Below are 18530 nucleotides of genomic sequence, written 5' to 3' on the forward strand. Positions count from 1 at the left end.
TTAAAGTGTCTGACAGATGTAAAGTATTAGCATATTACTTTCAGATAGAAATATTTTTTCTTCTTACTTTAAATTTTTTTTAGTTTTCAATTATTAGGTTCTGTGAAAAAATGTGAGTAGTTTACACAGACTACCTGAATAACAAGTTACTTACCTTTGGAAATGCTTTTTTTCTGGGGGATACAGTATCTACCTGTGTATTCCTCAACTTTTGAATACTCCCTATGCTCCAGCTTTTGACAGAATTTTTTCTTTCTAGCTCTCTACGTCGACGAGGACATCACAATAGAACGGCTCAACACATGACTCCTCTGACGTCATCAGAGCCATAAGAATTTCATGCCGGCGTGCTGATGCCAGTTTCACCCACTTTTTTTCGTGCCTTCGAGGTGAATGGGTGAACACCAACATCGCAAACACAGCATGTGCGAACTCAACTCAATTATTTATACACATTTATAAATGTAAACATACATTCTGTTTATACAATTTGCAACATATGTTTCATATATAGAAACATCTTCCTTCTTGGTATATCCAGACAGGCAGTGGGGAGGCGGTGGGCCAGTGAGGAATCCACAGGTAGATACTTTATCCACCAGAAAAAGCGTTACTGAAAGTAAGTAACTTGCTCCTCTGATGGATACGTCTACCTGTGTTTTCCTCATCCTTTGAATAGAGTCTCAAAGCAGTCTCGCACTCGGAGGTGGGTGCCCGTCTGCCTATACCAAGAAATCCTGTAGCACTCACTTCTGAGTCTTAGCAATAATGTTTTGCAAAGTGTGGAGGGAAGCCCAGGTTGCTGTCTTGCAAATGTCAACAACAGGTACACCTCAAGCCAAAGCCCAAGCAGCAGACTTAGCCCTGGTTGAATGAGTCCTCATACCCTTAGGAAGATCTTTCTTTGCCATTGCATAAGATATTTTGATGCAAAGGATGACGCGCTTTGACAACGTTCTTTTGTGGACGGCTTTGCCCTTTGTCTTGTCTATGTAGCTGAATAACATCTTATCGTCAGTCCTAAATTTCCTTATCCTGTCCATGTAGGATCTCAACGCTCTCTTTGGATCTAGACGATGCAGCCTTTCTTCCACCTTAGAGGGATGGGGAGGAGGATAAAAGGACGGAAGTGTGATGGACTACCCCAAATGAAAAGGATCACAAAATACATATCCACGTGAAACTCATTTACAATCAATTTAAATATTATAGCAGAAAAATCTTGTTACTGGTTAACTGCAAAAAATTCTTAATTGAAGATAAAAATCATCTGCCTAGAATCTTTAAAAAAAACTCCACTGACTCCAGTACCAACACATATGTGAAAAACATGTTTTTAATGCTTTGAAAGCTGCATCCGCATATAATGGTGAATCATTTTTATAAGCATACTTTAGGAAAACAAACAAAGAGTGATATTTGAAACAAGTGATCCCCATGTGAGAAAAGAGACACCACACCATAAAGCAATAAAAAAAAATAACTTATAGTTCTGTGATCTTTGGCGTATCTCACAAAGACAGCCTCTTATTAAGTTATGAACTATGCTTGTCTATACATTGACTGATAATTCAAAACAAAATCGAAGAGGCCTTAGCTGATTAACGTGTCAATGCTGTTTTGACCCTCATGCTGGATTCTAGGGTCTCATCAGGACAAAAAATGACCTGGGGAACTGTCAAGGAAAAGACCATCAGTAATGAGTGTGCTATGATGTGTATACGTACTGGTGAAAGCTTCAGCTGGATGTCCAATATTGGTATCTGGAAAAAGGGGTCTCAATTCAGTGAAAAAGCATATATATAAATTAGTATTTGTAGGAGCAAGTTATATTAAGGCATAACTCACCATTGTCTGACCCAGATTGGTGCTTTTGTCACCTAAAGAAATGAAAAGCATTCATGAGCCTGCGAAAAAAAAATGAATGACAGCTTGAGGGGAGAAAATACACTATATTCTGTCCCCAAACCAACAAGATTGTCAATATTATCAAAAAACATTGGTCAATACTGAAAACCCTGGCCCCTTTTCAGGATACCGCTCTTTTCTCTTTCAAGAAAGATAAAAACCTTAGGGACTACTTAGTTCATGCCGATACGAGAATTCACAAAGATTTACTACCAACTGTATTGCCTGTCAATATACTTCTAATACAAAACTTTTGTACATGGTGACCTTCAATACACTTTGAGACAGCACACTAAGGGGCATAGTTATACTCTGTTTGCGCCATGTTTAAGTCACTTCTTTATGCAAATCTGGCGCAAACTTAACTTCATATTTATATCTTGATGCTAGACATGTCTACCGCCAAAATATTGGAGTTAAAGTAATTTTTTGCCTGCGGAAAACTACCTTGCTTCAATGAGATGCAGGGTAGGCGTTTGCGGGCAAAAATGACTCTAAGGCCCTAGCGCCTTATTTATCATCCCTTGCAAAAATCACACACGGGGGAGGAGGGGTCAAAAATGGTGCAAAGCTTGCTTTGCACCATTTTTTTACGCCTGTGTCAGGGCAGGAGTTAGGGGACCTGTGGGCCTATTTCCATGAAGGAACACCATGGAATGAGCCCACATGTGCCCTCCCCAGGCCCCAGGGACACCCACACCAGAGGGACATCGGAGGATGGGGGACCCCATCCCAGTTAAGTATAGGTAAGTACAGGTAAGTATTTTTTTTTAAAGTGCCATTGGGGGCCATGAAATGGGACCACTATATGGCACTCGGTGCAATGGCCATGCCCAGGGGACTCTGATCCCATTTGCTGGCCATTGGGGTGCTGGGCATGAATCCAGTTTTTTCTAAGACAGGAGTCATGTGGTTTGGATGGTTTTGCGTCAGAAAATTACTCTAGACAGGTTAGAGTCATTTTTTTAACGTTTGGTGCAAAACTCGCTTCTTCCATACGACCAGCCCTTACCCGTCTAATGTCATTTTTTTTTACGCTAGCCTATCCTTTGCACCAGCTTGCATAATTCCATAAATATTATGCTTTGCTGGTGAACAGAAGTGGTGCAAGCCGATGCAAAACTTTTTGGTGCAAAACTGCGTTAGTGCAGTTTTGCACCAAAAAGTATAAATCAGGGCCTAACTGTGCCTCGACCAATGTTGTTTATTGTGTTTGGTGCCCCTGCGATTTGAATTATATTGGACAGGCGACCCAACAAGTGCCAACAAGGATCAGTCAGCACAGAAGCCGCATCAGGTGCTGCATTGAAACAGCACCTATTCTCCAACACTATGAGGAGCGACAACATACCCTCAAAGACTTTAGATGGCAAGTCATTGAAAAGGTTATTCCTTCACCCAGAGGAGGGGACATTGCATTGAACTTGCAGAGACTGGAATGTAAATGGAATCATAAATGTGATTCCATAAGAAAAGGATTGAACTCCATGGAAGAATGGAGAAAGTATATTACACTACTGAGCTGATGTGTCATATTTTATGGTGTAATTGTATATTACAGTCAGCATTTTTATGGACCAACAGTTAATTAATGTGACAGTCCATTTCAGTTTCAATTGCCCCTCCCCACATGTTAGTCTGATCTCCAAATAAGCAAGTTCCTTGCACTTTTCCTTATACAGATATCGAGGAGCCACTCCTAACCATGTGTGTATGAGGTTACTGTTTCCCTCATTCTATATGTCCTTTTCCTCCTTAATTCCTGTCTGAACCTTTGTTAATTCCCTCATTGTTTAAGCTCCATACCTAGCACTTAGTAGACACCCTGTTAAATTTAATTTGGTTGAGTGAACAAATTCCTATCCCACAAATACAGATCATACTGGCTGAGTGAACAATATCCATCCCAATGATGTTTGTAATGCTCCCGAATCAGTGGTAAAGCAACTCCTTTGCCTTTTTTATGATTTTTCACCATTATTGGGGAGTCTTCAATCATTTCCTTGGTGGCTGTGTGACACTTCCGTTATCTGCCAAAGCCAAGAAGCCAGCTTCAACCACTGTTTTGACCCAGCACTTCCCTTTTTTATTATTTTGTATTTTTATATTTTCTTACTCTCACGAAGTATTTAAATTCAATATAATTCACTTGCAGTTCCTGGATTCTGACAATATCTTAAATTTTTACGAATTAATAATATTATTGACCCATTTGTCCAAATGACATTTTCCCCTTATTTTGGGAAGCTGCTTTGATCACCTTCAGGATGGCTCTGTGGCATTTCCCTTGCCTATTAAGGCTGAGGTACTAGGGGGCATATTTATACTCTGCTTGTGCCGGATTTGTGTTGTTTTTTTTACGCAAATTCGGTGCAAAACTAACACCATATTTATACTTTAACGCTAGACCCGCTAACGTAAAAATATCTCAATGTGCCACCCATGCGCCATATTTATCCAACCGCGCAAAAATCCCGCACGGCTGGGAGGCGGAGTCGAAAAATGGCGCACATCCCCATTTGCGTCAAAAATTAACACCTGGGTCAGGGCAGGCAATAAATTAGGGCAAACACACCAGTACTTAAGGAAAACACACAGAAGCAACATCAGAGCTCCAAAAGGAAGACATGGAGGTGCTATTCATCCAGCATGCACGAAGACGCAGAGCACAGGACCAACAGCAGCAGCTTCCACCACACCAGCAGGGACCCCAAAGGCAACGCAGAAGGCAGAAGAGGATATTCAGGACCAGGACAACCCTTCAGAGCCTCAGGCAACATGACATCATCCAGAGGTACAGACTAAACTGGCAAGCCATACAGCAGCTGCTGTGTCACATTGAGCCATAGTTGGCACCTAGCTTGCAGACACTCCACACCATTCCACCAGAGACCAAGCTGCCAGTTGTCCTCCACATGTAGGCAAGTGGCTCTTTTCAAACCACTGGTGCCCTGGTTGCCAGGATCTCACAGCCCTCATTCTCTGCCTTCCTTCCCAAGGTACTGGATGCCATAATCTCCCTCACATCCCGTCACATCAGCTTCCCCAACACACAGCAGAAGCAGCAGAAAACCAAACAGGGCTTCCACCAAATTAATGGCTTCCCACACGTGCTTGGTGCCATTGACTGCACACATGTAAGGAATGTGCCACCTGCTGCAACCGAGCATCTATACCACAACAGTAAGCACACACACTCCATCAATGTGCAGGCCATTGTGGATCACTGGGCATTGATCACCAACATCGTGACAAAGTATCCTGGGAGTGTACATGATTCATTTATCTTCCGCCACTGTACCATCAATCAACACTTCCAGGATGGACGAAATGGAAATGGCTTACTTGTTGGTAAGTACAGAAACCTAGTTATATACACACAGCACAGCACAGCACAGCAACCCTGTAGGACATAGTACACATACACCACTACATGGACACGTGGCCAGGAAGACACTGAGGCTGTGACACTGCTAGTCATGTTTGAAATCCTGACCCAATGGGATACACACCTATGGACAAATGACAGATGCAAATAACAACAGATGCCACTCCAGAGCCACAAGGGACCAATTTACAACCGCACAGTGACTATGACATGCCCTTACCTGGCAGTACAACTTGGAAGATGAATCTTACAATATCACATCAATAACACTTAATCACACGCCCTTCCAAGCAATACGCACTGTGTATGGGGTGTGTAATATGTTTCTCTGCAGGTCAAACACCATGGGACACATAGCACGATGATGATGACTCTAATGAAGGTGACATGGATTCATTGAGGCAGTACCAACATCTCACATCACTCCTGGGGTGACATTGCCCGCTAGCAATAAGGAAGTAGACTGTGCTAAGAACACATATTGATGTGACAATATTGCAAAGTGCACATTGCTACACATACGGATTGAAACAATTACACATATACACAACAGATGTACAGGCACATGGACCTTCTGACACTTAAACCTTCACCCCCACAACCAAGTTAGCCAGCTTACCTGGAACAGGTTCAGTAGTGTAGGTACACATTTGCACATGAGCCAACTCAGTGAGGGCACAAAAATAGGTTTGCATAGAACTTGTCACACATGGGATATTTGTGCATTGTCAATTGTGAACACTTCAGTGCTGCCAACTTATGGAGATGTGTTGTACATTGTCACCTAGCCAAATCAAAGGGCCTCACTGTTGTTTTTCACATGCTATTACATATGTTGAACTGGATGGGATGTTCAGGCCACATAGTGCAACCGTGTTACCACCTCAGTGGAATCGATTCTGTGTGTGGAAGTATCATGTCACCTCCAGTGAAGGCACTTGGACACTTCTTTCACATGACATAATGCATGGGAGATACACAATGAACTGAGAGTTTAGAAATATACCACTGATATCCGGTCAATCAGCCAAACACCAGTTTAGATAAATAAACAACCCAATGCTGAAAGCACATCCTAGAAGCCTAGGATCCCACACAATAACACAAACACAGATGAGTCACCGATGACACAAGATAACAACTGCCATGCAAAGTGATAATCAAGGTGTAACCAACATCCAAATATTTACACTCATTTTCTCTTTCAGCTGATCAGGGTTATGGGATCCAACCATGAATCATGATGCCATTTGCCAACCCGAGCACAGCATCACAGCGTGCCTATAATGAGGCACATCGAAGGACACGCACCATAGTAGAGAGGACATTTTGCATCCTGAAGTCAAGATTCAGGTGCCTCGACATCACTGGAGGCAGGCTCTTATATTCACCTGAAATGGTCTGCAAGATCATTTTGACCTGTGCCATTCTGCACAACAATTGTGTAAGGAGGAACATTCCCCTCTATGAACCAGACCCACAAATGCGGAACAGGAGGAAGAGGAGGATGCTGTTCGTCAACATGAGGGGGGCCATCCAAACACTGCAGCAGGATTGCGTTGGAGACAACACATTGTACAAAACTTCTTTTAACTCTAGTCACCATCACCACTTTCTTACCATATGTCATTAAACACCTCACTTCATCACTCAGTCATGGTCTGGGTAATTATTTATGCATGACATGATCCCTAGAAATCATAATCAGAGTTTAGCCACATCGAGCATTGCAGAAATACAGATTAGGATACTGAAAAAGCCACATCACATTTGATGGGTATGAATGTACAGCCCACATCACACACAGTGGAAATGACATATGTCCTGGTTATTTCACAAGTGAAGGGCAAAATCAGAGGACCACAGCTATGACACACATCCATGTTGCCAACATGGTTCATTGCAGCACATGACACACAACTAAGACACCATCAATAATAAGGTAAAAAAGTGTTTCATACATGAGGCAGTGGATGTGCCATTGCATTGGTAAAAGGAATGTATGACCAGACCCTTGACAGCAGTAAGTGTGACATCAGCTCTCTTTGGAAGGAGCATGTGTGACAAGGAGTCCAACTATGCTGAAAATGGATAGCACAAGTGCCCCAGGTATGACAAGCATTGCTCACAAGACATGCCCTGAGCAGTCCATCCCAGGTAATAAGTCCTGCCACTGCCATGTTTTCAGTCTCTGCCCACCCTTCTCTAGGGGGCCCTGTAAATGGACTATCTGTACCCTGATAACCTTCATCTACACACACCCAGACTCCCATTCTGACTCCTCTGTGCTTCCCTCTTCAGTATGGCATGCCATAGTCATAGTTCACCAGTCTGCATGGACTTCAGGTCTGATAATGCACTGCCTGGTAGTTGGTAGGAGTTGTAATCAGATCAGCTGTCCATTGCTTTCCATGTGAAAGGTCCAGTTGGCCCTTTGAACTTGATTCTCATCTACAGGACTTGTGAGAGACTGAAGCTGCACACACCTGTGAGCACTTCCTTGCAGACCAGCCATTTGAAACTGCACTGTCATTGGTGCTGCATGGAACTGCTTAGAAGCTGCCATTTTCTGAATATCCTTGTTGTGCATTGCCGTATAAATCACTTGTGTAACAGAGCCCTTGGGGGATTGTGTAATGTTGCAGCCCACAGTACAAATACAGTTTTTAGTTTCCACAGTGTTGTTCTAGTTTTCCTTGTCTTGTTCATGTTTGTTTCTGACAGAGCCTGCATCCTGTTAGCCTGACTGGTTCCTGTCTTTGCGTTAACCATAGAGATTCCCTGTGGCTACATTTGCCTCATAGTTGCTTTCCATGCCCTCTCTATCCTCCTGGGGTATTGTGTCTTGTAGGTCTATGATGAATCCTCAAATGTACAGTATAGTTTAATCAGTTTACTTATCGCATCATGGTCTGGGACATGTATTCAAATTGCCTAATCCAGCCCCCATCCCTTGTCTGGGTTTCATGTATTCATGAGTGCCAAACAGTGACAGTGTACTATGGCTGTATGCATGGATTTGGTACGGTGCCTCCAGCACAACAAACAAGGTTTGCTAATGTTACTAATGTGTATGAAAGGACCAAACATGTTTGTGCCCTGACGGTCCACACACAAATTCACATCGGCCACAACCTATTGATGGGGCTTGCGTGGTGACTAGCTGTGAGATTAATCAGCACAGAGGCACTGATGTTCCCTGTTACAGTGGGAATTTTAGAGGCCACCCTGTGTACAAATGTTGTGATGAAACCTGCCTGTTTCCTATTACTGACCCATTAAGATTTTGAGCACACCAAGGTTGCCCTGTTGTCAGCCTTATAAAAGTTCTGCAGTGCCATAGCTGGACTATCCTCATGTGTGTCGTCAATTTATCTTTGGCTTTAGGTCAATTCTGCTTTGAAGGATACTCTGTTAATGCAGGGAATGACTCCACAGACTCATGACTAGACCTGCACGTAACTGTGACAACATGGAGGCCTATACTGACACAGGGTACACATGTCCACACACTTGAACTGGACACCTTTGTGCAATGAACCATTGGAAATATGTAAACACATGCAGCATGGTCTGCTGGTCCTCCACTGCCACAGGAGAAACATAGGTCGTTTATATGATTCAAACTGTGGTGTACCATAACTTTTTTGGATTGGTGTTGGGACTCTGTGTCACAAACACTGTACCAACCTAGCATGTTCAAATGCCTGCCTCATGGGTAGTATACAAACAAGTGACCAGGAAGTGTTATAAAGACATTCCAGTACATGTGATGGCTTACCCTTGTAACTTTGCCATTATCAACCGTCCTCTATCTATCCTGTGCATAGTTTGTCATGGGAGATTTTTGTCCCCAAAGTCAGGGAAGTTCACACAACATAAGATGCTACGGATATGACAAACACATATCCTGACTGAGGTCCCTCAATGAATGGCATCTGATGATTATCCACATTTACAACACATGCATACAAGCACATTATGCAAAACACGTCCTGTGACGTTCACACAGAGGCACAACAACAATTGAAATAGCCAATTCACAGACATAAACACACAGGCCATGAGTGAATGTATTAAGTTGCAAAGCCTTGCTATCCTCCATTGATGCACCACCTGCTTAAACTAGGGAATACCAATTTTTATTCCAAATGTTTGGGTTGCTGTTGCGTCAGTTAAGAGTGCTAATCCAGCACAACAACATGAGTATTATGGTCTGCAGTAGTGTGGTCTGCCACATGTGCCCAAACACTGGAACACACACAGCAGGCGCTAACAGCCTATCTCTGTATAGATACAGCTTTCATGTACATTAAAAATGAGAAAAAGGGTGTCAACATCAGGACAGTGCACACTCTACGGGTGACTAGAATGCAAAAACCTATCAATTTCAAGCTAACATAATTTACGCATTGTGCTGATATGATGTTGTTTAACCTTTTGCATTGCAGAGTTTAATCTTGAAGACTTATGTTCAGGATGCATATAAATACTGTTCACATGTGATGTACTGCTGCAGGCTTTCAGACTGTGTCAGGGTGTGGTCCCCTTCCAGGGTCTTCTAGAAGTTTTCCCTGCAGCATGCCTGGGTGTGGTTTGTGGGCTGGGCCAAGACTCTATATAAGGGAGCCAGCCCAGCTCCACGTGCTCACTATTCAGAGGTCCTAGTGCAGAGCAGCAGCAACTTCCTGAGCTCCTGTTCCGGTGGCCTTCTTTGATCTTTCAGGCCTCTGCCCTTCATTTACATTGGTGATCCTTGATCAGGGAGGTATGACAGAGGTCGGGCTGGGCCCCCAACCCCGTTATCGAGGACGCTAGAGTTCTTGGGCCTAATCTTTGTATGATAAACAATTCTACTCTTGTGCGTGTGAATGTGCGCTTGGTCGTTTGTGGCATTTGCATGCGGCTACTCGAATCGGCAAGACGCGCGATTCTTTCTCCATGCTTAATTCATGATATTCATTGTGCGCTACCATTCCTTGGTAGTTACATGGTGGCATTCGAATCGGCAAGAAGCGCGATTCGTTTTCTTCTGCTTTAAACCTTGATATTCATTGTGCGCTACCATTCCTTGGCAGTTACATGGTGGCATTCGAATCGGCAAGACGCGCAATTCTTTTCTCGTGCTTAATTCATGTCATTCATTGTGCGCTACCATTCCTTGGCAGTTACATGGTGGCATTTGAATCGGCAAGACGCGCGATTCGTTTTCTTGTGCTTCAACCCTTGATATTCCTTTGTGCGCTACCATTCCTTGGCAGTTACATGGTGGCATTCGAATCGGCAAGAAGCACGATTCATTTTCTGTGCGCGATTCGTTTTCTTGTGCTTTAACCCTTGATATTCATTTGTGCGCTACCATTCCTTGGCAGTTATATGGTGGCATTCGAATCGGCAAGACGCGCAATTCATTTTCTGTGTTTGAAAACACGGTGTTCATTATGCACTACCATTCTAAGGCATTTACTTGGTGGTTTTCAAGTTGACAAGTCGTGTGATTTATTTCTCGAGTCTAACTTGTGTTATTCATGGTGCACAATCATTCTATGATATTTAGGGCCATATTTATACTTTTTGACGCACAACTGCGCCAACGCAGTTGTGCATCAAAAACTTTAACGCCGGCTAACGCCATTCCAAAGCGCCATGCGGGTGCCTTATTTATTGGATGACGTTAGCCGGCGCTGCGGACTGGTGTGCGTCAAAAAAAATGACTCACACCAGGCAGCGCCGGCGTAGGGGAAAATGGAGCTTGGGCGTCAAAAAATGGGGCAAGTCAGGTCTGAGGCAAAATATTGGCCTCAACCCGATTTGCACCATTTTTTTTTACTCCCAACCCCCATTGAAATTACTCCTGTCTTAGCACAGACAGGAGTCATGCCCCCTTGCCCAATGGCCATGCCCAGGAGACTTATGTCCCCTGGGCCTGGTCATTGGGCACAGTGGCATGTAGGGGGGCACAAATCAGGCCCCCCATGCCACAAAAAAAAATAATAATAATACTTACCTGAACTTACCTTAAGTTCCCTGGGATGGGTCCCTCCATCCTTGGGCGTCCTCCTAGGGTGGGCAAGGGTGGCAGGGGGTGTCCCTGGGGGCATGGGAGGGCACCTCTGGGCTCCTTCCGAGCCCACAGGTCCCTTAACGCCTGCCCTGACCAGGCGTTAAAAAATGACGCAAAAGCGGCTGGACGTCATTTTTTTTGACCCGCCCACTCCCGTGCGTCATTTTTGCACGGGAGTTTAAATAAGGCGCACATGCCTTGGAGTCATTTTTTAGACGGGAACGCCTACCTTGCATATCATTAACGCAAGGTAGGTGTCCATGCTAAAAAATGACGCAAACTCCAAGATCTTTGGCGCTAGACGACAAGTGAGGTGCCATTTTTATCGAGAGACTTGGGGGAACGCTGGGTGGAAGGAAATTTGTGGCTCCTCTCAGATTCCAGAACTTTCTGTCACCGAAATGAAAGGAAAAAGTGTTTTTTTAGCCACATTTTGAGGTTTGCAAAGGATTCTGGGTAACAGAACCTGCTCAGAGCCCCACAAGTCCCCCCATCTTGGATTCCCCTAGGTCTTTAGTTTTGAAAAATGCACAGGTGTAGTAGGTTTCCCTAGGTGCCGGCTGAGCTAGAGGCCAAAATCTACAGGTAGGTACTTTGCAAAAAACAGCTCTGTTTTCAGTCAAAAAATGGGATGTGTCCACGTTGTGCTTTGGGGCATATCCTGTCGCGGGCGCTAGGCCTACCAACACAAGTGTGGTATCATTTTTATCGGGAGACTTGGGGGAACGCTGGGTGGATGGAAATTTGTGGCTCCTCTCAGATTCCAGAACTTTCTGTCACCGAAATGTGAGGAAAATGTGTTTTTTTAGCCAAATTTTGAGGTTTGCAAAGGATTCTGGGTAACACAACCTGGTCAGAGCCACACAAGTCACCCCATCTTGGATTCCCCTAGGTCTCTAGTTTTCAAATATGCACAGGTTTGGTAGGTTTCCCTAGGTGCCGGCTGAGCTAGAGGCCAAAATCTACAGGTAGGCACTTTGCAAAAAACAGCTCTGTTTTTTGTCAAAAAAGGGATGTGTCCACGTTGTGCTTTGGGGCATATCCTGTCGCAGACGTTAGGCCTACCCACACAAGTGAGGTGCCATTTTTATCGGGAGACTTGGGGGAACGCTGGGTGGAAGGAAATTTGTGGCTCCTCTCAGATTCCAGAACTTTCTGTCACCGAAATGTGAGGAAAATGTGTTTTTTTAGCCAAATTTTGAGGTTTGCAAAGGATTCTGGGTAACACAACCTGGTCAGAGCCCCACAAGTCACCCCATCTTGGATTCCCCTAGGTCTCTAGTTTTCAAATATGCACAGGTTTGGTAGGTTTCCCTAGGTGCCGGCTGAGCTAGAGGCAAAAATCTACAGGTAGGTACTTTGCAAAAAACAGCTCTGTTTTCTGTCAAAAAATGGGATGTGTCCACGTTGTGCTTTGGGGCATATCCTGTCGCGGGCGCTAGGCCTACCAACACAAGTGTGGTATCATTTTTATCGGGAGACTTGGGGGAACGCTGGGTGGATGGAAATTTGTGGCTCCTCTCAGATTCCAGAACTTTCTGTCACCGAAATGTGAGGAAAATGTGTTTTTTTAGCCAAATTTTGAGGTTTGCAAAGGATTCTGGGTAACACAACCTGGTCAGAGCCACACAAGTCCCCCCATCTTGGATTCCCCTAGGTCTTTAGTTTTGAAAAATGCACAGGTGTAGAAGGTTTCCCTAGGTGCCGGCTGAGCTTGAGGCCAAAATCTACAGGTAGGTACTTTGCAAAAAACAGCTCTGTTTTCTGTCAAAAAATGGGATGTGTCCACGTTGTGCTTTGGGGCATATCCTGTCGCGGGCGCTAGGCCTACCAACACAAGTGTGGTATCATTTTTATCGGGAGACTTGGGGGAACCCTGGGTGGATGGAAATTTGTGGCTCCTCTCAGATTCCAGAACTTTCTGTCACCGAAATGTGAGGAAAATGTGTTTTTTTAGCCAAATTTTGAGGTTTGCAAAGGATTCTGGGTAACAGAACCTGGTCAGAGCCCCACAAGTCACCCCATCTTGGATTCCCCTAGGTCTCTAGTTTTCAAATATGCACAGGTTTGGTAGGTTTCCCTAGGTGCCGGCTGAGCTAGAGGCCAAAATCTACAGGTAGGCACTTTGCAAAAAACAGCTCTGTTTTCTGTCAAAAAATGGATGTGTCCACGTTGTGCTTTAGGGCATATCCTGTCGCGGGCGCTAGGCCTACCAACACAAGTGAGGTATCATTTTTATCGGGAGACTTGGGGGAACGCTGGGTGGAAGGAAATTTGTGGCTCCTCTCAGATTCCAGAACTTTCTGTCACCGAAATGTGAGGAAAATGTGTTTTTTTAGAAAAATGTTGAGGTTTGCAAAGGATTCTGGGTAACACAACCTGGTCAGAGCCGCACAAGTCACCCCATCTTGGATTCCCCTAGGTCTCTAGTTTTCAAATATGCACAGGTTTGGTAGGTTTCCCTAGGTGCCGGCTGAGCTAGAGGCCAAAATCTACAGGTAGGCACTTTGCAAAAAACAGCTCTGTTTTCTGTGAATAAATGTGATGTGTCCATGTTGTGTTTTGGGGCATATCCTGTCGCAGACGTTAGGCCTACCCACACAAGTGAGGTGCCATTTTTATCGGGAGACTTGGGGGAACGCTGGGTGGAAGGAAATTTGTGGCTCCTCTCAGATTCCAGAACTTTCTGTCACCGAAATGAAAGGAAAAAGTGTTTTTTTAGCCACATTTTGAGGTTTGCAAAGGATTCTGGGTAACAGAACCTGCTCAGAGCCCCACAAGTCCCCCCATCTTGGATTCCCCTAGGTCTTTAGTTTTCAAAAATGCACAGGTGTAGTAGGTTTCCCTAGGTGCCGGCTGAGCTAGAGGCCAAAATCTACAGGTAGGTACTTTGCAAAAAACAGCTCTGTTTTCTGTCAAAAAATGGGATGTGTCCACGTTGTTCTTTGGGGCATATCCTGTCGCGGGCGCTAGGCCTACCAACACAAGTGCGATATCATTTTTATCGGGAGACTTGGGGGAACGCTGGGTGGATGGAAATTTGTGGCTCCTCTCAGATTCCAGAACTTTCTGTCACCGAAATGTGAGGAAAATGTGTTTTTTTAGCCAAATTTTGAGGTTTGCAAAGGATTCTGGGTAACACAACCTGGTCAGAGCCCCACAAGTCACCCCATCTTGGATTCCCCTAGGTCTCTAGTTTTCAAATATGCACAGGTTTGGTAGGTTTCCCTACGTGCCGGCTGAGCTAGAGGCCAAAATCTACAGGTAGGCACTTTGCAAAAAACAGCTCTGTTTTCTGTCAAAAAAGGGATGCGTCCACGTTGTGCTTTGGGGCATATCCTGTTGCGGGCGCTAGGCCTACCAACACAAGTGAGGTATCATTTTTATCGGGAGACTTGGGGGAACGCTGGGTGGAAGGAAATTTGTGGCTCCTCTCAGATTCCAGAACTTTCTGTCACCGAAATGTGAGGAAAATGTATTTTTTTAGAAAAATGTTGAGGTTTGCAAAGGATTCCGGGTAACACAACCTGGTCAGAGCCCCACAAGTCACCCCATCTTGGATTCCCCTAGGTCTCTAGTTTTCAAATATGCACAGGTTTGGTAGGTTTCCCTAGGTGCCGGCTGAGCTAGAGGCCAAAATCTACAGGTAGGCACTTTGCAAAAAACAGCTCTGTTTTCTGTCAAAAAAGGGATGTGTCCACGTTGTGCTTTGGGGCATATCCTGTCGCAGACGTTAGGCCTACCCACACAAGTGAGGTGCCATTTTTATCGGGAGACTTGGGGGAACGCTGGGTGGAAGGAAATTTGTGGCTCCTCTCAGATTCCAGAACTTTCTGTCACCGAAATGTGAGGAAAATGTGTTTTTTTAGCCAAATTTTGAGGTTTGCAAAGGATTCTGGGTAACACAACCTGGTCAGAGCCCCACAAGTCACCCCATCTTGGATTCCCCTAGGTCTCTAGCTTTCAAATATGCACAGGTTTGGTAGGTTTCCCTAGGTGCCGGCTGAGCTAGAGGCAAAAATCTACAGGTAGGTACTTTGCAAAAAACAGCTCTGTTTTCTGTCAAAAAATGGGATGTGTCCACGTTGTGCTTTGGGGCATATCCTGTCGCGGGCGCTAGGCCTACCAACACAAGTGTGGTATCATTTTTATCGGGAGACTTGGGGGAACGCTGGGTGGATGGAAATTTGTGGCTCCTCTCAGATTCCAGAACTTTCTGTCACCGAAATGTGAGGAAAATGTGTTTTTTTAGCCAAATTTTGAGGTTTGCAAAGGATTCTGGGTAACACAACCTGGTCAGAGCCACACAAGTCCCCCATTCTTGGATTCCCCTAGGTCTTTAGTTTTGAAAAATGCACAGGTGTAGTAGGTTTCCCTAGGTGCCGCCTGAGCTTGAGGCCAAAATCTACAGGTAGGTACTTTGCAAAAAACAGCTCTGTTTTCTGTCAAAAAATGGGATGTGTCCACGTTGTGCTTTGGGGCATATCCTGTCGCGGGCGCTAGGCCTACCAACACAAGTGTGGTATCATTTTTATCGGGAGACTTGGGGGAACCCTGGGTGGATGGAAATTTGTGGCTCCTCTCAGATTCCAGAACTTTCTGTCACCGAAATGTGAGGAAAATGTGTTTTTTTAGCCAAATTTTGAGGTTTGCAAAGGATTCTGGGTAACACAACCTGGTCAGAGCCACACAAGTCACCCCATCTTGGATTCCCCTAGTTCTCTAGTTTTCAAATATGCACAGGTTTGGTAGGTTTCCCTAGGTGCCGGCTGAGCTAGAGGCCAAAATCTACAGGTAGGCACTTTGCAAAAAACAGCTCTGTTTTCTGTCAAAAAATGGATGTGTCCACGTTGTGCTGTAGGGCATATCCTGTCGCGGGCGCTAGGCCTACCAACACAAGTGAGGTATCATTTTGATCGGGAGACTTGGGGGAACGCTGGGTGGAAGGAAATTTGTGGCTCCTCTCAGATTCCAGAACTTTCTGTCACCGAAATGTGAGGAAAATGTGTTTTTTTAGAAAAATGTTGAGGTTTGCAAAGGATTCTGGGTAACACAACCTGGTCAGAGCCCCACAAGTCACCCCATCTTGGATTCCCCTAGGTCTCTAGTTTTCAAATATGCACAGGTTTGGTAGGTTTCCCTAGGTGCCGGCTGAGCTAGAGGCCAAAATCTACAGGTAGGCACTTTGCAAAAAACAGCTCTGTTTTCTGTGAATAAATGTGATGTGTCCATGTTGTGTTTTGGGGCATATCCTGTCGCAGACGTTAAGCCTACCCACACAAGTGAGGTGCCATTTTTATCGGGAGACTTGGGGGAACGCTGGGTGGAAGGAAATTTGTGGCTCCTCTCAGATTCCAGAACTTTCTGTCACCGAAATGAAAGGAAAAAGTGTTTTTTTAGCCACATTTTGAGGTTTGCAAAGGATTCTGGGTAACAGAACCTGCTCAGAGCCCCACAAGTCCCCCCATCTTGGATTCCCCTAGGTCTTTAGTTTTCAAAAATGCACAGGTGTAGTAGGTTTCCCTAGGTGCCGGCTGAGCTAGAGGCCAAAATCTACAGGTAGGTACTTTGCAAAAAACAGCTCTGTTTTCTGTCAAAAAATGGGATGTGTCCACGTTGTGCTTTGGGGCATATCCTGTCGCGGGCGCTAGGCCTACCAACACAAGTGCGATATCATTTTTATCGGGAGACTTGGGGGAACGCTGGGTGGATGGAAATTTGTGGCTCCTCTCAGATTCCAGAACTTTCTGTCACCGAAATGTGAGGAAAATGTGTTTTTTTAGCCAAATTTTGAGGTTTGCAAAGGATTCTGGGTAACACAACCTGGTCAGAGCCCCACAAGTCACCCCATCTTGGATTCCCCTAGGTCTCTAGTTTTCAAATATGCACAGGTTTGGTAGGTTTCCCTAGGTGCCGGCTGAGCTAGAGGCCAAAATCTACAGGTAGGCACTTTGCAAAAAACAGCTCTGTTTTCTGTCAAAAAAGGGATGCGTCCACGTTGTGCTTTGGGGCATATCCTGTTGCGGGCGCTAGGCCTACCAACACAAGTGAGGTATCATTTTTATCGGGAGACTTGGGGGAACGCTGGGTGGAAGGAAATTTGTGGCTCCTCTCAGATTCCAGAACTTTCTGTCACCGAAATGTGAGGAAAATGTATTTTTTTAGAAAAATGTTGAGGTTTGCAAAGGATTCCGGGCAACACAACCTGGTCAGAGCCCCACAAGTCACCCCATCTTGGATTCCCCTAGTTCTCTAGTTTTCAAATATGCACAGGTATGGTAGGTTTCCCTAGGTGCCGGCTGAGCTAGAGGCCAAAATCTACAGGTAGGCACTTTGCAAAAAACAGCTCTGTTTTCTGTCAAAAAAGGGATGTGTCCACGTTGTGCTTTGGGGCTTTTCCTGTCGCGGGCGCTAGGCCTACCCACACAAGTGAGGTATCATTTTTATTGGGAGACTTGGGGGAACGCTGGGTGGAAGGAAATTTGTGGCTCCTCTCAGATTCCAGAACTTTCTGTCACCGAAATGTGAGGAAAATGTGTTTTTTTAGAAAAATTTTGAGGTTTGCAAAGGATTCCGGGTAACACAACCTGGTCAGAGCCCCACAAATCACCCCATCTTGGATTCCCCTAGGTCTCTAGTTTTCAAATATGCACAGATTTGGTAGGTTTCCCTAGGTGCCGACTGAGCTAGAGGCCAATATCTACAGGTAGGCACTTTGCAAAAAACAGCTCTGTTTTCTGTGAATAAATGTGATGTGTCCATGTTGTGTTTTGGGGCATATCCTGTCGCAGACGTTAGGCCTACCCACACAAGTGAGGTGCCATTTTTATCGGGAGACTTTGTGGAACACTGGGTGGAAGGAAATTTGTGGCTCCTCTCAGATTCCAGAACTTTCTGTCACCGAAATGAAAGGAAAAAGTGTTTTGTTAGCCACATTTTGAGGTTTGCAAAGGATTCTGGGTAATAGAACCTGCTCAGAGCCCCACAAGTCCCCCCATCTTGGATTCCCCTAGGTCTTTAGTTTTCAAAAATGCACAGGTGTAGTAGGTTTCCCTAGGTGCTGGCTGAGCTAGAGGCCAAAATCTACAGGTAGGTACTTTGCAAAAAACAGCTCTGTTTTCTGTCAAAAAATGGGATGTGTCCACGTTGTGCTTTGGGGCATATCCTGTC

Source organism: Pleurodeles waltl, chromosome 3_1 (assembly GCF_031143425.1).
Source record: "Pleurodeles waltl isolate 20211129_DDA chromosome 3_1, aPleWal1.hap1.20221129, whole genome shotgun sequence".
Lineage (NCBI taxonomy): Eukaryota > Metazoa > Chordata > Amphibia > Caudata > Salamandridae > Pleurodeles > Pleurodeles waltl.